This window comes from Harpia harpyja, chromosome 8 (assembly GCF_026419915.1).
Source record: "Harpia harpyja isolate bHarHar1 chromosome 8, bHarHar1 primary haplotype, whole genome shotgun sequence".
Taxonomy (NCBI): Eukaryota; Metazoa; Chordata; class Aves; order Accipitriformes; family Accipitridae; genus Harpia; species Harpia harpyja.
Window position 1 is genome coordinate 46,581,978 of NC_068947.1, and position 26,668 is coordinate 46,608,645.

The 26,668-nt window shown below is 42.2% G+C and overlaps 1 protein-coding gene across 6 annotated transcripts in view; it reads right to left on the reverse strand.

The window, feature by feature from the left end:
• ZBTB20 (zinc finger and BTB domain containing 20) overlaps positions 1–26,668 on the reverse strand; it is a 512,445-nt gene that overhangs the window by 44,049 nt on the left and 441,728 nt on the right. For all 6 annotated transcript variants that reach the window (XM_052794817.1, XM_052794816.1, XM_052794813.1 and 3 more), the window contains 2 exons: positions 14,773–14,869; positions 7,211–7,398 (listed from right to left, as the gene is read on the reverse strand). The gene's annotated coding sequence lies outside the window, so the exon portion shown is untranslated. The remainder of the gene's footprint in view (positions 1–7,210; positions 7,399–14,772; positions 14,870–26,668) is intronic.

Genomic DNA, 26,668 nt, shown 5'->3' on the forward strand with positions numbered 1-26,668 from the left:
ATCTTTTATGTTTGACTCTGCTACAGGAAGTTTCCCTCTGCAGACCATATTAGGGAAATGGTACATTTGGTTTAGTCTTCTCACCCGATTAGGACAGAGGAGATGACAGCAGTAGCATGCGTGATTAAGACATGAAATAACAATGATTGGCATGATTATATTTGACATCCTTCAAGCAGATCATATAAAGTGGCAATTTCGGTATGTGCAATTTCAGGAGGAACAACTATTAAAAGGAAAAAAAGAAGAGGAAGTTAGTCAGAGTGAGTCTGAAAGGAAAAGATAAGGAATTAAAATCCATAAGATCAGCAGGGAGGTGGCCTTAATAATACTCTACTAGAGTCCATATGCATATCCAAGGACAACAAAAAAATAAGGAAGTAGAAAATGCTACACTGGTTGAATAACAAGGTATGAGAGTTCATTAAAGCTGAAAATGTATCCTTCCAAACATGGAAATCATGCCCAAGTGACACTAATAGAACTGAGCATAAACTGTAGCAGGCTAGATGTAAAACAAAGATTAGGTAGGGTGAAGAGGAAATCTTAAGAAAAAAACCACTAAAGACATAAAGACAAATACTGTAATAAAACATTGTTTAAACACATCAGACAGAGAAAGTTTACAGGGCAATGACCGGTACCTAAGAAGTGCTGTAGATTATGTGGATTGACAGATTAAGTAGGCAAGTAGTAGACTCAGTGGCTTAGCTAGACTACTGATCTATGAAAGCAGTAAAGGAATCAAAGAGGTTACAGAAACTCTGCAGTGGAACTGACATTATTGCTTTAATTTTCAGGATGGAGGATGATGGAAGAAGGTAAGGTAGCTCAGGGGGGAGAAAAGGGAAGCACTGTTCTGGAGGCTGTTATTAAAAAAGAAAACACATACAAAAACAAACAAAAAAATCCCAAACAACAAAAGAGTACTAGAACATCTTAATACATTGAACAGTGATAGATAGTTGTATAGCGTTCATCAGTCACTCATTTCAGGAGTGAAGCAGTTGAAACACTCATCCAATATATAAAGGAAGGATTTACTAGAAGACTCACAACTTAAAGAATGGTAATAAAATCTATGGCGGGCAGACTCTGAAAACAGGAACAGGTAAACTCAGAAACAGACTGCAGATATCTTACTGGACAGTTACAGTATGTCTCAGTGGCTGCAGCATGACTTACAAACAGAAGTATCACAGTATTATCAACTCAGTCACCTCAAAAACTTAAGAATGGAAGCTATGGAATTGTAAAGAGCAGTTAAGACCTTTTATCCTTTTCCCTGGTACTTAGAGAGAACAGATACACTGGGGACAGGGGACATATCTTCAATTTCTCCCCTGAAATCATGAAAGCTAGAAACTTGCACAGCTGTTTTAAACCAAAGCTGAAATTATGCATGTTATCACTGAGAGCTCTTGAAAAGGAGAGCAGTAAGCAAAGCACTGAATACCACAAGAATTGACAACATAGCATCAAGCCAGTATCACAGGGTCATCAAATAAGAGAATCAATATTTAGGATAATTAGACAAATTTTCAAAAGCATCTATGTGTTATAAATGTGATTTATGCATCAGTGAAACTTAGGCTCCAAAGTCACACAGTTGCTTCTGAAAACATACTCACTGCCTTCATAACTGAAGTACCATATGCTATTAGTCATTTCTCTTGAGAAGAAAAGCCCGAGAGACCAACCTGACAAAACTCACTTAGTGTACTGATGAGGAATGTAGAGACCAGTTCCTATCAGTAGTACAACATTTTACACCATCAATTCTTTAGTACATTGTGACGGCTTTTTCAACAGAGGCAGGGTGAGCTCAGCTTATAGTTTTTGCACACCTGTACTTGTACTTACTTCTGTCTCTACACAATTCAAGCAACATGTATCTGCTTCTATGAAAACACAAGTCATTCCTGGATGATATTTCTTTGATAATCTAACAAAAAGAAATATAAACCTACAGGATACAGAAACCACTGATGACTGTTAAAAAGAGAAGCATTAACTAAACAAGATTTCAAATGTTCTGCAAGATGAAAGTATAATTAAATGTCGTGACATCAGTATTTGAGAACTATCGATGTCCTTGCTTTCAGTTTAGCTTGCTACAGAAAAGGTCTGTATCATTATTATTATATAATCTAAAATAGATATCTAAACATACATAATTTCTTAGGTCACCAAAACCAACATAAAAATATTCAGCATTAGCTAACACATGCCATACATAGATTAGCAAAAATACAGATGAAATTACTATAGACGTACTGCCTGCCTCTGAGAACAAGCAAGCTGGTAGAATCAGGGTCCCCCTCCACCCCTCTGAGAGTGGAGATCATTTGAAAGCTCCACAGCAGGTCCTATGGAATCATAGCCACAAATTTCCAGAGGCAGTGTGAAGACCATAAGGGCATGTAACTGTTCTCTTCCTGCCACAGAACCTCAAAGAGAAACACAGGAAAACCTAAAACATAAAGATGAGGCCAAACCACCTTCAGATCCACCTAGCCTCTCGATTAGCCCCAGGCAAATCAGACTTGTTGATTCATGGGAAAGGAATGGTGTGTTCCTCTAGCTGCTCAAGAAAATGAAAACCCAGTTTCCACATCCACTCTCAATGCTCTGTGGAGTTCAGGAACCTTGTGAGGTTCCCTCTCTGTCCTTCCCCATTATGCTGGAAGGCTATTAAGATACAAAAATCAGAACTTAGAAGGAGAAAGAAAACAGACTGCCTCAAAGTTCCCATCCTATCAAAGCTAAAAAAAGCTGGAATTGGACCAAGTCAGCCATGTCACTTGAGCACGTATAGACAAAGGGTTCAGATGTGGTCCATCACCAACAGTGTTTATAAGGTGCATTCTATTTACTGCGTAAAAACTCCCTGGTCCCTTGCTAAAACGTAACTTTAGAAGGTCCTCCCGCATCTCAATGTCTTGCCAATGATTGTTTCATGGATTTTTCAAAAATTATATGTGCCCCACTTCCCTTCTCAACTTTCATTCCCTACCAGAATCTCAGGTCTCCACAAGAATTCTGTGTTCTCTAAAATCATAAAAATTGCTTCAGCAGTTTTTCCAATGATTGTCCAACCTGCCTCTCAGTCCCATGGAAACTCTTTGCAAAGATGTTGCTTCTCCCTCATCTGGAACAAATTCCTTCACAGATGGACCATCCAATGTCTAAGAATAACTCTTTTAACTATCAATAGAGACAAAGAGATTCGGTTGCACTGTTCCCATGGGATTCCTTTGAGTTTGGACACATCTGTTAAGATGCATACATCAGAGCATGAATGAAGTTTTTTGTCTGATTTTATCTCTGAGAACTCATGAAAGTTTCTGCCAAAATGATCTTATCTCTTGGCACTTGCAAAACATACATAGGTATAGATGCTTTCTGAAGGGTTCCTGAAGTAAGTGGCCTATACAGACCAAATCAGTTTACATATAGCCAAGTCCTAATGACTTCCTTCCCTCTCAGCAAAATCTTTACAAGCTTTACCTGAGGCAGTTCAGCCTTCAAACTAGGACCCTACCAACTTTATGCATTCTCTATCCATAAGCAAGAAAGTATGTGGAAAACTGCAAATAGCACCAATCTCATATGCTTTCCTTTGCTGCTTTTTAATCTTTCCAGAACCTGTGCCTCCATGCTTGTCCTTGTAGCTTTTTGCACAAACACCTTTCTTCCGGGTAAGCAGCTACATCTGTTTGTGACAGCTGAGTAGCTAGAGGTATAACTCATTTGGAGCTCTATCAGCTCACTCTATGACTTAATTCCAAACTAATTCAAAGTGGTGCTTTTTATCTGCCAAGCACTACATGAAAACAGTTACTTTAGGAAGCACCTCTTCCTCTAACTTTCTTCTCCAATTGCATTGCGTGATCTAGCATTTCCCAAGACTGAAAGACATGGGAACTGGACACGATGCATCCTAGGTTCTGGATTTTGCTTCAAGAATTCATCTGCACTAGAAATATATCATAATCTTCAAATCCAGAAATCTAAGACCCAGTCATACAAGGGTCAGAAGTAATGTAATTTCATTGGGAATAAGTGGCACCAGAAACAGCATGTACAATGCACTACTCTATAGAATTAAGCCCTAAATTAAGTTGTGCATCACATATGACTTCACCCACATTTTTTTGCGAAGTACTCGTTTCAGTTAAGACTGGCATTCAGACTATTGCTTAGGCTTTTTCACCTCTGCCTTTTACAGCTGAGGAGAAGATGGCTATCATAGAGTTTTTATTTCCTATGCTTGGAAAAAAGTATTTTGATCAGAATCATTCCAAAAGCACCCTGATTTTTTAAAGTAGATTAGCTTCTTAATATTTCTCACAATAAATATGTGGTGGTGTTTTCTGCCAAGCACTAGTGACTGTGCATGTAAAATGGTCAGTGAAGATTTCAAGCTGATTTGAATAGGTGGCCCATAAAATCCAAGTATTTTTTCCAGATACATGAATGAGGGCTTATGGAACCATCTGTACATCAGTGCATTTTTCCAAGAATTGATGTGCCCTACCATGCTGACTCTTTCTGGGCATTTCTGATATTTGCAATGAAAATTCCTCTCAAACTTCCTGTCTAATCCCAGTTTTTAAGTATTTTTAAATTATTTACCATCCACTAGAAAACTCCCCACCAGAATGAAGAATGCCCTTTGAAAATGAAATATTATCTGCCCAGCTGTGGGGGTAGAGGCAGTATGGTGGTCTGGGCAAGGGAGGAGAAGCAATGCTGTAGTGTCTAGAAGGTAGAGAGGACAGGAAGTGCTGCTGGCCCAAAGAAGTAAAGGATCACCACAGGTCCAAAAGTTGAGAGGAAAAAAGATGTGGCAATGTAGCTCTGAGAGGAGGGGAAGAGAAGGACAAAGGGAGGGATTCTAGGGTGAGGGGAAAGAATCAGTCCAAAGGCAGGGGAGGCAAGAGGTAAGGAGAAGGAGTTTGTAATGACAGGGAAGCCCATTTTTAAATACTGGGAGCCACAAGTATTAATCTCTTGGGTCAGTGAATGTATTCCAGCACTAAGGATTGAGGCAATATTGAAAAAAATACCACATAACACAGGAGATAGCTACAGTAAATATGCAGTAAATATTCATCATGCCTCGTTTTTAGTTCGTATGAGAAACTGGCATTGCTATTTTGCAAGGGTGTGCCAAACACTAATTACATGCATACTGCCCTGAACAAATACAGCCTGATAAAGGTTATAGCCCATCATAAATAATGGGAGTTTTTCAATTGGTTTCAAAGCACACGGAATCAACTAAAAGAGATCAACACCACATGACGTCTTACCATTTCTTGAATTTTTGCAGGACTCTAACTTTATTTTGGGAACTAAATTTCAACAATTCCTGAAACGGGACAATATTAATGCTGAAATTATTATTGAAGTTATTTTCTAAAAAAAACCCCCAACTTCAGGGTGAAAGGAGCATCTAATCTGGGTTTGCAGTTAATTCATATTGGTATTGTGAATTTAGTAGGAATGGAAGGTGATTTGGGGACATTAAAAACTTTGGGGTCTAAAAGACTCTGTTTGTCCACAAAACAGGTAGAGCATGAAGAGCTCCAGGCTCCACCTCCCCCTACTGCCCTCTGCCAATATTCCTCACCCCTGAACTTGGCCACCTCAGAAAGCAAAAGCAGGAGTTCATTCTCCAAGTTCCCTACAATTCCTGCTGGCCTCTGTCCTAAGGTTGCTTTCATGGGTTTCCATTTGTACTGTCAAAAAACATCAGTGTGAGGTTTCGAATCCCATTTACTGATGAACTCTTTCATCTTTGTGAATGGGATAAATAGATTCTTTGTTTGAAAATAAGGATTATTTTTTCTTGTTGTTCTGCTCATTTTTTGCATCTTTTCACAAGCTTTTTGTTTTCAGAAAACATTACAAGACAAAACTGTACCCCAGTTTTAACAAAGAGCCTGGCATCTCCAATTTGAAGAGAATTCTTGTATATGCTAAATTGCATGCTGCCTGCTGCTCAATTGTTTCACATCTCTTTCTTCTCCCCAAATCACCAGGTGAGATTTAGGAAAGTCTCCCCAATGTTTACCAGCTCTATTAAAATCAAGATCTCTAGAAGAAGCTCATAATGAATAAAGTCAGAAGCCAACAGGAATGAATTGCAGCTAAAGTGATTTTGATAGTGATGATCCCTATAACCCGACTGCTTCCAAGCTTGGCCCTGAGGCAGAATTTTTAAATTAAAAAAAGAAAAGGATATACATACTTTTTAATCTGATTTTTTATTGTCATGCCCTGATTTTTTTTTTATAGGCCTTTGCAAAGTCTGGTTGGTTTCTGAGCTCTTGAAACCTGGTGTCATCATCTTTCTTTCTCCTTTTTTTCCCCCTTGTAAATTTTACAACATCCTAAAACCACCGCAGAAGAGGTAAACTATATATCCTAAAACTAGTGAATGACGAGGTTCACATCACCCTGCACATTCTTGCCCAAGAGACTTCCAGGCAGGGACCACTGTGAAATGACAATGTTTTGAAGAGCTGACAGGGTAACTTCTGACTTTCCAAAATCCAGTTTTAATCATTCCCTCCCTTATTTTTGTATTTTTTGGCAAAATGGAAAAGAACATTTTTAAAAGGCCAATTAACCCATGCTGAGTAATCTGAAAGTGAATGCACTCAAAACAAGGGCCTTAAACTGGTACAACCACACAGGTCTACAAAGATTTTCCAGACTTTCTCACTGAAGACTGATCCTCTTCACAAAACACTCCCCCCTTTCTTTGTGGAAATCCTTTACAATCCTGGGTGTCAGAGCCAGACACTTGTTTTCTCCCACTGCAATACAGCACAGGCTGAAAATCCCCCGTCAGTAGATATGCTTGGGTAACGACAAGCATGTGACTACCTGGAGAGGAATAACTATAGCTCTAGTCTGAAAGAGACACGCTTGAGGGGTCTTCCCTTTTTAATTCGTAAGAAGCAGCAACCTGACCCAACAACATGCTCTCAGCTTCCTCTGGCTGATTGCATTATCACGACCTTAACACAAAACACTCTGTTTCAGTGGTAATTCCCAAAGAAGGAAAAAGGTAAGCCCTGAGGCAGTCCTGCTCGTGCCATTATGGGAAGAGCATCCAACTGGAAAACCCGGTCTGCAGTAAGGAGCGTGTTTTCAAGAACCCCGGTGCAACCCAGCAGCGTGTTGGTGTACTCACAATCAGATGACCCTGTGTGTGCGTGCAGGTTTGTTGGTGAATGTGGTGAGTGGATGAGGGCCGGGCTCAGAGACGGAACAGCTTCAAGGTTCAGGCAGGGAAGGCCCGGCTTGGCGCTGCATGCACCCGTCTGAGTAATCTCATTCTCCTCAGACGCCTTCTGGTTTTCAGCTGTCTTGGGCTTCTTCCTGAAAATAAACAAAGAGACCTTTGAAGGGACTGACTGCATATTTGGGAAAAGGCATTTTTAGAATCTGTTAAAGATAACTTTCTTCGCCCCCACCATCCCCCCTCTCTCCTCTCTTTTCCCTTACAGGGAAGGAGGCAGAGAAGACTTTCCTCCATGCTTCTTGTTTGGAAACAAGCTGCTCCTTGTTTTGACTCTGATGCAATGGCCCTGAGACTGTGTTACAGCAAATAGGCCAAGCACGAAGCTCCTCATTCTGCCCCTACTGATGACATATAAAATGAAACTCGTCCCAGTGGTTTAGACAGTCAGAGCTCCATTTGACAAATATTAACCAAGGCTGTAGCATTCTGAATGGAGTTATACAGAAATGTAATAGAATTGTCTGAAAAGCAAACAAATATGCAAGTTTCCAGTTCAAAGCGAATCAGCGCAGAGACTCGTTTTGTAGGGAAAAGCACTGAAGTAATTTTGAGATGCAGAGGTCATCTAAGTAAAGCACGAAGATTTGGAGCCTGAAACAACAGGCTATAAGCACAGCGCATGTGAGCTCTCAATGCCTCCCTCCATCCAGCACCTCCGAGCGTTTTGTAAACACAAGGAATTAAGCCTCAGAGGAACATTAGGCAGGTAATCACCACCTTCATTTCACAGATGGAGAAACTAAGGCACGAAGAGAAGTGACGGGCTTCGAATCACGCAGCGAGCACTCTGTACGGGGAGGCAAGCACCCACACCTCACTGCTTCCCCTCCATTTTACAGGTGAAGGCGCTCCCTCCCCTGCTCTCCGAGGCACGCAGCCGCCCAGCCAGCTCAGGCGGCGGCCTCCAGCCGGGGACACCGCTGCCCTGACCCAGCACGTGGCCACGGCGCCCGGGTAAACATCCAGCAGCTCCCGCTGCACGCTGAGGGAGGCCACGACCACGCTTGCGAGAGAGCAGCGGGAGCCGGGGAGGCCGAAGCTGTCCAAATAAAACGCCGTTATCTCCTGCTGGCACCTGAGGCGCGAGCTGTGGCGGGTCACCCTGGGAGCGGCCCCTTCTTGAGGCCGCAGCTTGCGCCGCAGGGCGACTGTGGTTTCGGGGCAGGGTCTGGCCCCAGCAAGGGTCGTCCCAGAGCACGGAGGTGCCGCTGGAGCCAAGGCGGCCCTGCCCTGCGTCCACCCAGGCCCCACGCGCGTGGTCCCGGCTCCCTGTCTGCTCTCAAAGCCCCTCTCCACAGGGTCGGACTGTCCTCCTGAAGGGCCAAGGCGGGAGCCCCTTCTCCCCACACACCCTGCTCTCCCACATCCCACCTAGGACGGCACGCGGCTGACAGGCCAAAACGTGACTTTTGAGGACTGGACTGGCCTCTCAGTTTTTAAACAACTCGATCTCTACAGGAAGAAAAGCCCCATTCCCGCGGGGCTGTGTGTGTGTGGGGGGGGAACGACAAGGAGGAGCAGAGCCCCTGGCCCCGGCCGCTTACATAAAGGCATTATATAAGGGCGGCACGCCCGGCCGGGGGCAGGGCCGGGACCCGCCGCCATTTCCCGGCGGCCGCCGTCGGGGGGCAGCAGCCGCCCGGGCCCGGCCCGGCCCGGCCCGGGTCGGCCGCCCACCCACCCACCCCGGGCAGCGGCCTCTGCCCGCCCGCCCCGCCCCGCCGAGGTACCTCCTCGGCCGGAAAGTGAAAGCTCCGGGAGAGGAGGGAAGGTAAATTCTCACTATAATAAAAAAATAAGTTAAACGGGCCAAAAAGAAATAACACAACACCCCCCCGCAAAGGCCCCCCCTCAGGAGGTGCTGGGCCCGAGAAGCCACTGGCATCTGCCTTGGGCTGCCCGGCGCTGAGGGGATGCCCCGGGGCTGGCGAAAACGCAAAAAAAGGCGCTGGGTCCCAGAGGAACGGGGTTTCGGGGGGTGCTGCAGGGGAGCTGAGCTCTGCAGGTGAACCACTGCCAACGGAGGGTCACGCTGATAACCCCGCAGCTGCTGGCAGCTCTGATGTGTTTTGGATTACCGGGGCTAAAAATCCCCATGCCACGGGACAGGCAGATGGTACTGCTGCTGTATCCTCCACATATATAATCAATATGCTCAAAATATACCGGGCTAAAGTCTAATCTGATCTAAATCAATAGGAGATGACTAAATGGACCTTACTTAAAGTTGTAGAGGTACAGCAAAGGGCTGAACTGATATACTCCATTTTAAATGGAAGGAAAATCAAACCATTTAAAAAGCGTATTTTCTTCCTGAGGAGTAAACAGAGCATCTCGTCACTCCGAGCTTGGGCATCCTTCTGCCTGTTCCCTGTTCTGCCACAAGGATCCATCTCTTGCTATGTGGATGAGGATGCCTGAGACACTGGGCACATATATTTTAAAGTATATGGACTGCATACATTTTGTTTGTAACAGTCTGCATCAATTCTTGGTGTATGAACTCTGGCACACCTTCACACACCTTATTTCCAGATCCCACGACTTTCCCATGTGCAGCCAGCACGCACTGAGGGCTGCGGGGAATCTGTGTGTAAAGCAGTGGTTTTTTACAGCATTGCTACCCAAGAAGCTTTCAGATAGCATGGCTTCTTGTCCAGGCAGCAAAGGATGTATGTAGGGTTAGACTCTGGATGCATGGGGTAATGAAGTCCCTTGCGCATGGAAGCTGAACCGCCGTGTTTAAGGTCTGTTTTCAGCTCAGAGTTAACCCAAGTTGCACGCTCGGAATACAGCCTCTGACTCCAGCTCTTTCCACATGCAGAGCTGCCTCCCCTGGGCAGGATGCTGCTGTTATTTGCAGGGTAGGGGCTCAGTCTGGGTAAGCACAACTTGTCAGCTGCTGGCACAGCCACAGTTGTGTTGTTAGACCAAGCACTGTCTGATGCTTCATCGTGTGGCTGATCCCACATGTGCCTCCCAGGCCTTCAAAACTCATTAGAGGGACAGGTTAAAAAATACTTTAGCAACAGGTAGTGGCACCAGTGAGGCTATGCACAGCACCCTTGCTTCTTCCTTTCCAAACCTGTTTATTTTCTACTTCGCTCTTAAGGCTGACACTGTTACCAAGATGCTTGTGTCATCGCTTTTCCACATCAGAGTCCTGCAGCTTGGTGACTTACGCTCACTAGGATGGGAAGAGAAGCAATGGTACTGACTGGCACTAGAGGCGATACCTCTCCACAGCAGTTCGTTTCTCTCACACTGTTTCGACATGCCCTGCATCTCAGTACCACCTGAAAGGAATGCAGGCTTCCACATGAGGAAGGCTGAGTAAGGGAAACAGCCAAGTCAGCTAAAGATTTAAAGAAAACTTTTCAGAAAAGAAAAATGCTGGGGACACTGTGATCAAAACTACCGATGAAGAAACCCAAAGAAGGTTCTTCTCCAGTCTGCAATGTCTGACTGCTGTTGCCAGCAAAGGACAATGGGCAAAGCCAGAAAAATCCTGCTATTGCTGTAAGTATATTGCTATCCTTTTTCCTGCCTTATCACCCATACAGAAAGCTCCTATTGCTATGATCTTCACCTATATATTCTAATTAAATATATACTTACATAGTCTACTTCTATTACTATCTTATTGCTATAGTCTTCACAGAGAGAGTATTTAAGCACTGGATCGGTGTTGTGGCACCTCCATCCTTGGAGATTTTCAAAATTTAATTGAACAAGGCCCTGAGTAACCTAATCCAACTTGCAAGTCAGCCCTGCTCTGAGCAGGGAATTGGACTAGAGACCTCCAGAGGACCCTTCCAACCTAATTTTTTTTCCTGATTGCACACTTCTATGAACACTTCCATCAGCAAGCTCTCTTATATATCTCCATGTTCCAGAAGGTAAAATGGCACACTAACTGTGGAAGAGTATGACTTGTCATAGCTATGTCAGAAACCCTGAAAGCACAAAGGTAGGAGTGAGAATGAAACAAGTAATAAATATTGTTTGTGGAACCTTCCCAAATTATACCTATTTATGTACCATCCCTGAACTTCATTGATTGGCAGTCCTGTGTGATTATTTCAGTAGTAAGGGTCAGTCTACCTTGCTACTTCAGTTCATGTGATTATGTGCTTCTCTACAGACTAATCCTGGAAACAGTAAGTTTGCTATTTACTTGTTAGTAAGGGCAATAAAAGTTGCAACTTACTTGCAAAAGACTTGGGAACCTGCCCTCGGAGCAAGGGGCTCCAGTCTGATCTCCAGTTATCTCTGAGCTCCTTCTCCACACACACCTGTGGTGCATTACAAGTCCTTCCAAATACTGCACTCAAAATTATCAGAGGGCCATCATCATCTTGCTTCTTGTGAAGGACAGCAGAAGGCCAATATAGCAAAGAGATGGCACTTCTGTATATGGACCTGATGCACAGACTCCTGGAAGTCAGGGACAGAAAAGACGCTGACCTTTCTAAGCTAATCTGAGTCTTGAGGGTCACTGCAGAATTCGTATTTGCTACTGATTTATAACAGATTTATCCCGTCCATTTCTAAACATCCGACCCACTCCATCTCTTTAAATTTTCTATCCTATGTCCAGGTACTTTTCTTTTGTTGGGATTCACTTCCAGCATTCCCTTATATTTATTGTGTTATTTTTTATTATGTTCATTTACATCACTTAAAATATATTCTCTTCTTTCTTGATTGTATGCTCTCCAGCACCTAATATCAGGCTAAATGCATCCACTGTCATCCATGAACTGAACTGTGCGTATCAGCACTTTCCAGCTCATGTGTAAAGCAAGACATACAATCACTGCCATCTTTTTACTTCTGTTTTCTGTCGGTATCTTCATGGCAGTGAGACATCCCCTTCTTTCCACGTACCTTAACACTATGCTGCCATACAACAAGGTCTCAGATGGTGGACAACTCACAATGCTGCAGCAACTGCAATGACCTGGGCACTGGTTGCAAAACAGAATTGGCTCCTTTCTGTTTAATTTGAAGACAGGATGGATAGTATTTTGGATGTCCTAACCTCAAAGCTATCTAGAAGCTAATTACTACCTCTGAGCTTTGGAAAGCCTTTAAAATCCCTGCTACACTTCCCCCTTCTTGCTGCCACTCTTGCATACAGTCTTCTCTCCCCCAACTCTCCACTCACTCTCCACACATGATTTCTTTGCACGTATCTCCCTTGCAACCATTACTTGAGTTTGGAATGAATTTCCCCTCGATGAGTTAACATGTTCTCACAGCAGGACCAGCAAACCAGGCCTCTGTCAAAAATAGGCAATCTATGTTCTTGTACTTCTCCCACAGCAGCTATAACTAACGCTTGAACCTTCCCTTACACAGGGAACAGCTCTCCGTCCTGCAGAGACACCAGGTTAGCAATGAACAAATTAGCTCAGGTATAGGAACCAGCGTAGCTGCGCAGAACCCACAGTAGCATCCTGGCTCTCAGGGGAAGCTATGATAATGTGACTGTATGAGAATAATACTACATAATGAACAATAATGAGGCAGTTTTCAGCCTCTGAATACAGGGAGGGCTGGGTCACCAACCAGACCTTTGTTCATTGCATACTAAACAGCACGGAGGGAACACGCCACAGGGTTGCTGATGTTGTTACAACTGCTGCTGCTGGCTGAGTCTGCCCACCCATGTTCCAGGCATTATTTCTCCTCCTCACAGATACAGCATCACCTTCTAGTAAGTGCCCTCAGGTCAGAGATGCCTGTAGTGCCCAAGCACTGCACTTAACAGTGTACAGTTCGTCTGTAACCCTAGTAATTCACAGAGACTGTATGTAATTAAAAAAAACAACCCTGGCTTTTCAGATCCTAAAAATGTAAGAGTGTGAAAATAGTTCGCATTTGATTTTAAGCGATATTCTTCCCGAGCGTTCTGCTGCACATTCTTCCTCTGCCTGTGTGCAACTAACACAGCTCCTGATATCAGTGCTTATCACTGCCAGTGTTGTGTCTCTTCCAGACATGACATTGACAATACATATTTAGAAACTGACAAAGCGAAAGAGAGAGAGAGAGAGAGAAGAGTACGATCATTGAATATATATATAAAAAAAAAGCCCGAAAGAACAGTGAAAAGCACTGAAATCTGCCCAGAGACCTCACCTCAAAATTTAGGGCACACTGAACGCCAGAGCTGAGGGTGAAGCTTCCCGAGACAAGCTCGCTTTAAACCACCTGAGCCATCCCAGTTTTCCTGCCAGAAGTGTTGCTTCAGTAGTTGAAAGTCCTGCACAGGCTGACTGCCTGAATATTCACACAGCTTCTCTGATGATTTTGCAGCCACATTGATCTTCATGCTGTTACAGCTACATGACTGGCAGTTTGTTTAAAATCTCTGATTGCAAGTTTGTGTCATACAATGGAAAACACAAACTCCTGAAAACATCACCATAAAATGTAATACGGAAGAGAAATCCCAGTAGAACACTGCAGAGCAAGAATGGGAGGCACGGAGAACTGACAAGAGAGGCCCAATGTTCTAGTGCAATAAAAGCCTGGAAAATTTAATCAACACAGAAAAGTAAAATAAACTCCAAAATCCCTTACAGGAGACTGATTACCATAATTAAATTAAACTCGGAGATTAAGTTAAACTAAGATTGAAATTTGCTGGGTGTGTTTCAGGCCTGAAGTGGGGTTTATATGCCCCCAAATTTGTCCATTTTTTCCATCTAAACCACAAGTCTCATGGAAGTTAGGCCCTGACTACAAAACTTGCCTGACTTACAACCTCAGAGCATCTTGGCTACGGCAACACTGTGACAATACTGGCAAGCACTGAGAACTGATGATAAGAAATCAAAACTATGAGATCTATGGGGAAAAAAAGTGCGAATAACAGACAACTGGTAGTTTCAGAGCACAATAAAACCACAACATAAAGTCAAAATTCTCTCAGGCAACTTTACCTATGTAATCCAGCCAAATCTACCAAATTGTAATGGCCTTAAATCATAAAAGACTCAAGGCCCGGAAAGAACAGTGTAAACCTTTAAGGAGCTGCAGTAAATTCAATCTGTATTGCATGAAACACCAATGAGAGGAAAGGTGTCTCATTAAAAAGTAGTAAGAATAAAAAAGAAGATAAACACTCTGAAGACAAACATGGATAAACTAACTAGAACAGCACGAACTAGAGCAGCGAGCAGGGAGAACCTGCCAAACTAAAAGATACAAGCGGATCAAACCAGCCATTGCTGAACTATGCTGTGAGGCTAAGACTTAAATATTTAACAGTTTTTTATTGACATATTTTTTGCCCACATATTTCCTTGCAAATTTCAAAAGCAAAACTTAGCTTACCCTCATCAGTAAAGCTCACAGGTGCTGCAGTTTGTTTTTGTTTTTTAAAGATGTCTTTTTTTGCTGAAACAAGAAGTCTTTTATAAGAGATAAAATATACTTACAGTGGTTTCCAAATGGTATCACTCTTCAGGTAAATTACTCCAAGCCTTGGACCTAGTGCAGACGTTCATTGGGGCAGGGAACAGAGAGAGGCTGTGTCTGTACCAGAAAGAACCAAAAGGAAAGGTCAGGGGGAAATAATAATTATTTACTGAGAGCAAGAAAACTTGCTGCAACGCTAACTGGCATTCTCCGCTGTCAGTACAGCTGGCTGCAGCCTGGTAGGGCCGAATTCTTCCCGCTTCAATCCCTCCAGCCCCAGCTGCAAACAACAACAGAGTCAGTCCCCGGCTACCCCAGTCTGCCCATGCAACCTATTCTGGTGAAGTGAGGAGGAGAGGGAGGATTAGCCAGCAAAGCGCTATCAGTAGGATTCATTCTGAGAAGTTGCTCACTCTAATGGCATGAGCACGGAGCAGTGATGGAGAGCTAGCACAAACTTGGCACTCAAGTGCATCTCATCAGAACAACAAGGCTAGTCCTGTTCAAAGCAGCAACAAACACTTCCTCAGGACTGAAAGGCAGGAAAAGGAAGGAAAAATCCTCCTTCGCTTCTTTTGCTGTCTTTACATCACAAAAATGATGGCTCCTATCAAAGCAGAAACCCCACTTATCTCCCATCAGCCACCAGGTCTACTGTGGTGAGACCAGTGAAATAACTTACTGTCAGCCTTTCGGGAAAGATTGAGCTCAGCAGCAGTTTTATGTCTGAAATCTCCTGAGTTAAAGAGGGAGTTGGACTCAATGGACGAATGCAGAAAGGGATCCAAAGAAAAACCTCAGCTCCAGTATTTATTAGAGGGTGATTTCACCACCCAGGCCTAAGTTTTTGGGAGTATTTACATTTTGGGGGGACTTGAATCCCTCTCAGACTAACAGAACTCCTCCTTTGCTAGCTTCTTATGATCTTTGGGTGGCTCATTGTGGATGTTGGAAATATGTCTGAAGTTAACATCCAGGGACAGAATTAAATCCTGCTCACTTCACTTATGCAAAGAACTCCTGGGACATCAGCATATTCAGTCCTACCCACAGTGAAGCCAATGGTGCTATTTCCATGAATAAATGATTTTGCCTACTCTGATCAGACAAGAAAAGCAAATATTTGCTTTATCAAAGAAATCAAGAAGGTGAACAAAAAATGATAAGAGATGTAATTGTTATTTCACAGGTAGTTAATGTCACTGTGCAAGTTGGAATTTATGTCTGTAAATGCAACACAATAAAAAAACCCCACTGTTCGTGCAGCAGGAACACCGGAATGAGCACCAGCAGACACAATGAAGGATTTTAGATGACACTGTAATAATGTACTTCACAAAATATACATTCAGTTTTATGTTCAATTTATACATTTTGTAATGATGACGTTTATTGGTGACGGGGTTATATGCTACATACTGATTTCAACAGGCTACATGAAATCTGGCAGCTACAGTTCACAGGGGCTCAAGCAAACATTTTCTTTTGATTCCAGATTTTGTAGGTTCTCCCCTCTTGGAGTCTGCTTTGAATTGCAAATTGAGTAAATTTAAACACACACAAAAAAATCCTCAACTTAGCCTGAACCTCTGAGTTTCACCAGAGCCTGGGAGAGGAACCATATGCCAGCATCAGGTTAGCTCAAAGGAATTACATAAAACAGCGACGCATTTGACCACTACCAAGGGTTGAATTTCAAAAGTGCCATAATGCCCAAGGATTCTGTAGATTTAAGCCCTTGCTAACACTCAGTATTGCTTACTTTCAAGCTCTCCTTCCCACTTCCATATATGCCCCCCACCCCGTTCTGATAACGCTGACCTTGCTTCTTATATCCACTTTGCACACATCAGTCTGTCTTTTATCTGGCTATTGCTCGCCTTTTTAAGGCATAAATCCCGTGTGCCTTAAAGACTACCCAGTACTTCAGTTAACATGCATTTTTAACTTGTACTAGAAGCAGAAAAATCACAGGATCAGGTCTTCAGTCTTTACTTCGGCAGAACTCCTGCTCACTTCACTCCTAATTTCACACAAGAGAAGCCTAAGAACTGCATGTACTAATCCTGCATATTTTGTCACCTCTCTTTTTGTGTCATTATTGCTCTTCCAATCTCTGGGATCCCAATCCAAGTGGCTCTCTCTTACAGCACTGCCTAGCACTCAATCTGGCTTCACACCAAGGGTCAGGCAGACAAGTTGTTAGAGATGGGCTGTTCAAAGTCTTCTACAAAATCTGGGCACTAAAATCTCTGTGAAAGGCAACACTTAAAATATCTTTATTTTTTTTCCATCGTTTTTGCTATGGCCTGGGAAGATATATCTCCTCCTCCGGTGTGATGAGCATAAAGCACTGAGACCATCAGCATTTGATAGGTACATTTTAAGTACATAAAATCAACAAAGCTGATGGAACTTCAGAAGACTCGGGGAGTGCAACGGAGAAGGAAACACCCTGAATTTTTCTAAAAGTTTTAATCTAGCTTGGGAAAAATTAGAGGAAAAGGATTTTTGACCATGAGAAGATTGGGCAAAAAGAGAGACAAGCAGGACAGCAGGGGAATGGGATGTGTGACATTGGGTTAAGTAACCTATCCCCTCTCTACCTGGGCTTCTCTACCCAGAAAAGGAAAGCATTACATTTCTGCTCCATGAGGTACTGTGTGCTTAATTAAGATTTTGGAGGATAAATTTTCTGCATGAATGCATTCCAGAAATGCAGACTCTTATTACTTAAATATTTCCACTAATGATGGTAACTTGGGCATTTTGTATATGCTCGCTTTTATTCCACCTTGCTCTTCCCAAGCTTTATCTGGTAATTTAGAGGGTGTAAGAAACATTAATAGTATTACTGTTTTTATTAAGGAAGGTCCGTTTTATGATAGCAGTGATGTACTACAGACTGTGATTTAAGATGTACACTTTAGGTCAATTCTATACTGGCTTCAGTGGAGTTGCAGTGGGCATAAAGTCAGGAGAAAATGTGGTACTTTACATAATAATGCTGATGATTAATGGGCTCCTGGACCATAACTCCATATTCTGGAGCAATGATCCTCCTTCTCCTCCTTCCTGAAATTTGTGTCTTGACCCTTTCATCTCTTGTTAGCTACCTTTCCAGAGCTGTTCATTAATCAGCACCATAGATCTGATGTGGTCTGTCATATCATATTACTTAAAACACACATAAGCAAGCATTGGCCTGACTCTGCTCTTTATACCACACACCATGACAATATTTCCTTTACAGATGACTTAAATATTATAAACATCAATTTCCTGCTGGTGCTTGGTCCTGAAATTTGCTTTTTCTAGGTTGGTTCCCTGCAGGACATTTCTCTCTCTCCCCCTGGCTGTTACTTCTTTCTGCTCAGAGACACCATCAAACACCTTCAGTATTCCCCGTTTATTAGGGGCACTTGAATGTCTGACCTGCAAGAGACAATCAGCAGAATAGATATTTCTCTTTGCTTGAGGCCTGGTACCACAGTCTTCTGTTACTTTCTCTTAGTGAGTCCTGATCAAGGGGACTCAATTTTTTAGTTAATTGCTATTTATTTTATCCCCGCAATACTCTTTTCCCTGATACCTTCAGAAGTCTGCTTCCTTCTGCCTTTCGTGTGATCCCTTGTAATGAAAAAATTAAAAGATGAGCTTCTTGTGAGCTTATTTCTGATTATTCTTATTTGCTGTGCTGGCACAGTGCTGTCTATCATAAGGCAATGGAAAATAAGACCTGGCTAGTGCCACAGAATTTAGCATGTCTGATCTTAATTCACATATTGTACAGGTCTCTTGAGTAAGGTGGGGTCAGTTTTAATTGACGCTTTCACAATCATGATATATTTTCAGACTGAGCTGTCTAGGCTAAATGCAATTCTTTTTTGGTCACTTTTTCTCTCTGGGAGTAGCATTTTGGATGAAATTCTTAAAGCAGCAACGAGAAGGAGAAGATGAGAACAGCAGTGTTAGCCATCAACAAATGTGATTCAAGAGTCAGCTTGCTGCATGAAATGGGTTATTCCAGATGTGTTTTACTGTTTCTTTTTCAAAAGAAGGTACATCCTCTGACTAGGGCAGACTGCAGCACTTATGTTACATGAACAAGGTTAGGCTGTTGGCTACCTACAGGTAGGTATCCAACCACAGTGTCTTAAACAGAGATCAAGATGCACTGTGATATAAAAAACACCCTTCCAACAGAGGCCAGAATGTGTGCCATAGAAAACATTAAAATTTAGCAGCACAGGACATGCTATCAGAAGGCCATAGCATGAATTTTTCACAATAGTCAGGGCTTCATCTAGGAGAGGAAACTGCTCACTTCTGTATTCTACTGGGAACACTGTATGTCCACTATCAGTAATTGGGCCTGAAATTCAGAAATTAATTGTTAATGGATTAGACATTTGCAGAAAGACTGTTTAAAAAGGCTGGACTGCTTTAGCCTGGTAAGGGCCAATTTCCCACAAGGACATCTTTGCAAAAGTACTAGAGAAAAAAATCTCTCCCTGAGGTCCCAGGGGTACTTACTGAAATCTGGAATAGCAATGTAGTTTGTAGTAAAGTCTACACCATGTTCCCACTTTTTGTCTCACAAACCCTCTATTACTTGTCTGTATCTGTTTCTTTTCCCCTTCTTTCACTGCCTTTTATATGATACTATAGAATTTCGCTTCCCTTAAGGTGCAATTCTTTTCTTAAGTTTGAATTTGGCACTTGTAATAGGCATTTTCCAGGTCTCACTTTCATCTGTGGATTCTTCTGGTACTTCTTTCTATTTGCAAGCAGTATTCTCAATGCAACAGCTAACCATACCTAAGAGCTAAGGTCCAAAAGGATAACTTCTCGTACTGACCTTCCTTTCCACTCCCCTTGCCTAATGGCCCCTCCTACCCTGTGCAGTGGTAGGCAGCCTCAGCCCTGAACTTTTGGAGGAGTTCTGTCTCATTTAAGATATAAATCGGGGTGCTGCCTATTTTCCATTAATGAAGATCTCATTGTGCTTAGTGTGCTGGGTGTATATACCCCACACTTGCAGATAAACTGGTTAGATGGTGCCCAAGCAGAGTGTATGTTGCTCTCTTGGCTGCACCTCGCTGTGGGCAGAACAGGGTAAAGCAATGTTAGGCAATGTTAAGCATCTGTTCAGACTTTGCACTCCTGATTTGAAATGGTGAAGATAACTGGTACCTGGAAGAGGCATCTAAATGTCAGTAGTTGGTGGGCTTAATCAGAGCAGAAGCAGATCACCAAAAGCCCTGATGTAACATTCAGCTAAACATTCAAATGAATAAAAAAATCTATGATGACAGACTGAATCACGGCAGCGTGTCGGACCATGAGTTATCTTTTCACAAGTGGTAAAGAGAAGAAACAGTAATGTACGTATAGATAGATATATACATATCTGGCAACCATATATATTATATGTATGTCTGTATAGTTATATATACAATTATTATTTTAAAATTATCTTATTCTGGCAAAATATTGCCGGGTATAATGACAGAATTCTCTATATTGCTACTATGGAGCCGTCACAATCATATCTGAATGTTGAACGAAACCACATACTTTTCAAAGCAATTCATTAAAGTGAGGTGTGACTGAGGCAAATACATAAAGTCATGATTTTATTGATGCTGGTGTCAAATACAGAGTAAATCTTCAGTGCTCGGTGGAACTGCACCTACATAAGCTTTCCAGGGAACAGACTGATTTGTGGGTAGTGCTTGTATACTGCTAGCGTTATTGAGTCTTGAGTGCTAGTTTTCTACAGATACTTAGTATTAATAGAAGCAGTTTGAGAGTATAAACAGCCCCAGGCATTCATGTGCTGATCCTGTAGGTTACAAGGCATCAGCATTACGGTATGAAACTCAAAAGGTTTGTGGGAGGGGAACAAGGTAAGACATTAAGGTTTTGAAGCCTTGAACACTGAAGATGGCCAGTGCAATCAGAGTCTTGCCTTGTTACCAAGAAGGCGGCACTTGGACAACATGACACTGCCTTGCTACCTTAAGCAAGGTTCTCACAAACCCAAAGGTATAGTTGCGCTGCAATTACTACCAATGTTTCTCCAACTGAAATATGAGTTGCCATCACTGCAATCACCAGAGACGAAGAAAATGTGTAGAAATTAAATTGTTACAGTAATATATCCGCCTAAGCTACTGCTTTGGCTAAATGAGCCAGATTAGCTCATGACAGATGAGCTTCATGAACATTTCATTGCCAAGGAACCCTGTCAAAATATTGGTGATTTCTCCGAATCTGTTCAACATCATGGAGATGTCAAACGAAATCTGAAAGGACATTATTTTTCAGGAAGAACAAAAACAATGAAAGCATACGAAGAGAATGAGCTGAGTTTTCTCCTCCTCCCCTACACTTTGCTTTGGTTTCACTGAGTGCTGTCCCTGCAAATACTTTGGCATAAACCCTGAAACCCTTAGTCCCACAGATGTTGGTGAACTGAAGAAAGTACTGAATGCCCTCAAAGAACAGACCTCCATGTTTCAGCAACCAGGTTTGCAAAGTGATAATGTATTTTCACCTAGGTGCAGGGACTGTATAATCTCAACACATAACACAATTTAATGAAGATTTACACTATGGGCACTAGTTCTGCCATATGCCCCTCCCTCCTGGTCACAACGGTACAGCACTTGATGCACCAATGTCCGGCCACCAAATTAGTAGCTCTTACGCTGAAAGCTGATCTCAATCACAAGTCTGAAGTACATTGTCATGAGTATGGAAGATGATACAAAATGGTAACTGATAAAAGTCATGAAATCCTGTTTTTTTCATGGGTTATTGCTTGCAGAAACTATGAGATACTGTTTACATTCATTTAAGGTATAATTTCATGTAGGACAACGGAATACCACCAGCAATAAATCTCAATGGATTTGATTAATTTGTCACAGAACCACCCCGCTCAAGGTAAACTAGGAAATGAAACTTTCACTCATACATCTGGTTTTTTCAAGCACCAAGACCCAGGTTATCAAACAGTTAAACAGAAAAATTGAACATCCTCCTCCCCCCGCCAAAAACTTAGCATCATCTTGATAGAATTCCTCCCTCTCACTGAGCTTTTATTATGTGACTTGTTTTATAAGGAGAGGAAGAAACTTGCAGGATTTTTACCTGCCTTTACTAGAGGAAGATTTATATTAAAAATCATGTTTGCATACATTCTGAGGGGCAAGGTCTGAGACAAGAAACCTTTTCCTTAAGTTTTAAGATTCATAACACCACTGCTCGAATGCTGCGCTAAACAATCATGTTACTGACAGTCAGGAAAAACACTCAAATGATTTTGAATATTTTTTTGTTTTGTTTTGGATGACTGTCTCCTGTCTCTGAAGATTTCCCTTGCAAGTCAATCATTAAAGAATCAGTAACCAACACAGTGAAAAGACTAGGTAAAAAGCACCACGAACATGTTTTCCCATACCATTCTTCCCGTGTGCTTGCAGCCTCTGGCCTCAAACTGTACAAATGAAAGCTTGTTTGATTTATGTCAAAAACTATATATAAAATATCACACAAGATCCACAGAGAAACAGAGTCACTCTGGGCTTTGGTTTCATTATCCATTGAGGAATAACTGACTACAGCCTTGGAGTACGTAGAACTGATCAAAGCATTTGCTTCCTCACAAGCAAAGAGAAACCCACTGTAGATTTCCTGTTTCATGCTTCAGTGCCAAAACACAATGAAAAAAGTTCTAGATGAGCATGTGAATTATTCTAAAACATTGTTCAATCAAATCTGATGGTTATGCACATTTGTGAAACTCATCATTTGAAATGTCAAGTCACTGACAGCAATGTGTCCTGAGGTGTGATGTATATTTGTGATAATTATTTGCTTTTTAAAGTTACGTATCGTCTGCATCAAAACAGGATTTTTCTTAAGTGTGCCTGAAATGTAGAGATGTCAGTGCCGGCTGCGTTATTCAGATCTGGGTTTTAAATACCCTGTGCCAGGAAAGCACAGAGTCAGGATATGACTACAATGCCATTTTTAAGGCACTCTGAGTTATTTTTCACTGTTTTCCTAAAACTGTATGCAGTGTGGCTGATGGAGAATGATTACTAACATTAATAGCAGCTGAAGTGATTTCTACTCTGTACAGTATATACAGCATGATGCATTAAGGAAAATAACATAGCAATAATTGTTGTTATTCTTACTCCAGTATTAGCAAATGATAAACTCTTGGGATTTATTGGAATTCAGTATTCAGCTCTCTTCTGTGGCTCTTAGAGGCTATTTCACTGGTCATTTCAAAACTTTCCTGAATGAAACTGAAGGCAGTTGGCTCTGTTGTTGGGTAAGTTCTGCTAACGTAGGAGGGCTGTCTTCTGAGTGCTAAAAAGACCATTTCCAAATCTTCAGCATCTTATTCCTTGACAGCAGAAGTTACTATGCAGATCGGTTTAGATGATGCTGAAACGAAATTTTACAGGACATCCACAGTCTTCCAAGAGAAGACATTGTAGGGAATGGCAGTGACTTGAGGGGACCTGACAGCAACTTCCTCACCTTTTATTTTTGGAAGGTGACACTCTGTGAACAAGCACCCCACCTGTGTTCACTTTGGTATTCAGAACATAACCCTTTTTCCTATCAAAGAGATGCTGTGAGGAGGAGATTAGATCTTTGACTGTAGACAATCTGGCAGCTACCTTACTCTTGCTATCTCCCAACAGAAACTGTCATAAGAAAATGGCCCAGATGAACAAAATTATGAAGGCGCTTGCAGATATTCTGATCTCTGCCATGACCGGCAAGAAGTACCACAGGAGATGGATCAGGAATCTTAGCTGTAGGGGAGCTCTGAGCTATTCTAGTTCAATCAGATTTCACAATTTGCTCTAATGAAGAGTGCTGGCAGAAGTTCAAAGCTACTCCAGGTCTCGACTCTCCCTCCACATTACTATAAAAATGACTGTAGAAGTGTTAACTGCAGAGGAGCCAAAAGTTGTTTTGGTTCCAGCCTTTCCCAGCAGGAGTAACTGAGAAAATAGAGTAGGAGTGCTAGTTCTGCTCACAGCTCCCTCAGCCTCCTGCAGAACACTAGAGACGTTGCCGGGAACACAGCAAAGTGTGCCCAGCGCTGTCCCTCCTCGCAGCTCCTGCAGGCTCAGCCGCTCCCTGAAAACGCTGCTGATACAAATGCACTGGTTCAGTAATTCCAGAAGTCTTCAGAATTAGCATCAACCTCCACTGCTGATAACCCAACGGCTGTTTGAGAGGCAGAAGGTATCAGGAGGATGGCTGTGTTCAGCCAGCATTGATTTCTTCAGCCTTTTGTCTGTGTCTGCTTTCTGTCTCGTTTGGAGGTGGTTACTGTTACTACAAGTAGCATGAATCATGTCTCTGTTAAAAAACAGAGCTTCAATTGTCTTACATAACCCCTGGTAACTGCATGTCTAATAATAGCAAGCCATTTCCAGGTAGGGAATCTGTCTGTGTCCCAGACCCAGACACATGCACATGTGCGCACACATGCATATTTGTATTACTTTTTACACCTCACTTCTGGGAAGGAGTGAGCTTTTAACATGCAATATGACAGTTCTGAGCTGCAGGACCTGGCATCTATTATTTTAAAATGCCATTTTTCACTTATTGCCTTGAGAGGCCAGTCCGGTACATGCAATTTGCTTCACAGCCCAAGCAGCAAGAGGGAGCGAAAAGAAAACCCGACAGCACTGTCTGGTTTTGAGAAAGCATTGGATGGCAAAGGCCATGGCTGGATCCTGACCTGAAAGCTTGACTCTTTCTAGATGTGAACTCTCCTTCTGTCTCTAAGAGAAGGCCCACATTTTGATAAAGTCGGTAATTCTCATAATCCTGACAAACCCTTATTTTTTCCACCCCTCAGTTTCCCCCTTGGAAAAGTAAAGGGCAATATGCAACCCCCTCATTACTGCAAGGCTAATAGAAAATGCTGCAAATCAATAATGAGGTCTTCAAATGAAACTTCTTTATAAATTGAAAATGTTATTTGTATTGTAACCCATGAGTGGTCCACAGAAAGGAGGAGTTTCTCAAGATTACTATGGCGTCACAAAAATGCTGAGCTTTCATTCAGTAGGAGGTCAAGGAAGAAATCATCGCCGGTAATGCTGCTGCTGTTCTGCAAGACATTGAACTGCCTGTCCTCTTGCGAAATGAGACAAAGTTCTGCTGCAGAGAAACATGCTATCAGGTCCATCAACTTTAGTATCCTGATTCTGGTTAATAACAAACACAAGACTCTTCAAAGGGAGAGAATTGTAGAATCATAGAGTATCTCAAGTTGGAAGGCACCCATAAGATCATCAAGTCCAACTCCCTGCTCCTTGCATGACTACCTCAAACTAAATAATGACTAAGAGCGTCGTCCAGACGCTCCTTGAACTCTGACAGGCTCGGTGACGTGACCACTTCCCTGGGGAGCCTGTTGGCAAAGTGGTTCTAGACTGTTTCACAAGGTTTTCCAAAGAAACCAGTTCCTTCTGACCTCTCTTACCATCAGTCAGCATACCTGGGCATCTAAGCTTGGATTATATGGTATTAGCAACACAAGAGCCAGACTTCAGCCATTCTAAACTTCTATATTCTCTTGGTTTAGGAGATGGATTAGAGCCAGGGATTTGGAAAGTCAATTTGACTTCTGGATTTGTTCAGCTTTGAGAGTTCAGTTTAGGTTCATCCCTTCACATTGTGGGAATGTAATAAACAGTTAAAAACTTAACTGATGACATAATAAAAAATGTTCTCCTTTAGCTTTTATTTCTAAATCTATTATCTTTCTCAGCTCAGATAATCTTTCTTGAAAGTTTGTTGGAAGTACTTGAAAACACCAAAGCTTAGTGGATCACATGTCAGACTCTGGTTCTATGCCTACTTCTGACCAAGGTGTACCGCATAACCAGGCAGTACCTTTGGAGGAATCATTACTTGCCTGTTTCTCAGGATCTATGGACAACAACTGACAATTTGGTATTGTTATTATGGGATCAAGCATCTTACTTATTATGAGACCCTGGAACCACTAATCACCTTACAGTAAAGTCAGAACCGAACTAAACCTAAATTGTGTTTGAACTCACAAGCTGACTGGTCTGGCCAACAATTGCAGACCAGCTTTATGGATGCCTTCCCACAAAGTTAGTCCATAGTACTCATACGATCTCAGACAGATTTCTGTGGGTACAACAGGGAAAAAAATTGGACTGGTACTTTTATTTGTTATCAAATAAAAGCCTATGGTTCAGCAGTAATAAGCCTACTATGAAAAGTCCAAAGACCCAAGCAAGTGAAAAAAACAAATCAAACAAGAAACCTGCTGAGTTATAAACTGTAGTTTATCGGTATCATGCAGTCATGAGCTGACTGTGTTACTGCCCTAGGGTAAGAAGTTCCTACCTTTTCTGTAGGAAGTCAAATTAATTTGCCTTCACTATCTAGTAATCCCCTTGTCAAGCAGTAAGAAATTTAGATATTGGCCACTCTGTGTTACAACATACTATTTAGAAAGTTGAAAGAGAGAAAACGAATGGAAACCATAGATCATGCATCAGTTGCTGAACTTGCAACATTCCTGCTAGAAAAACTACTGATATTTTAATTGCTGATCATAACACTATGTCCCAGATTCCGGCTAAGCATCTGAGAACACAACAGATCTTGTGCATTCAGGTTATTTTTATTAGGACTGAAACTCCTGCAGGAAACACTTTCACTGGTGGCCCAGTAAGGGGTTAAACAAAAGTTGGACTCAAGTTTACAAAGCCATCTGAACTGGCTTCAAGTAGACATGAAACATCTATGCATCTGGAAAATGGAGCTTGCAATTGACGGTTCTGTACCATCTGCTCTCAAGAACATTTTCTGCTTGGGAGT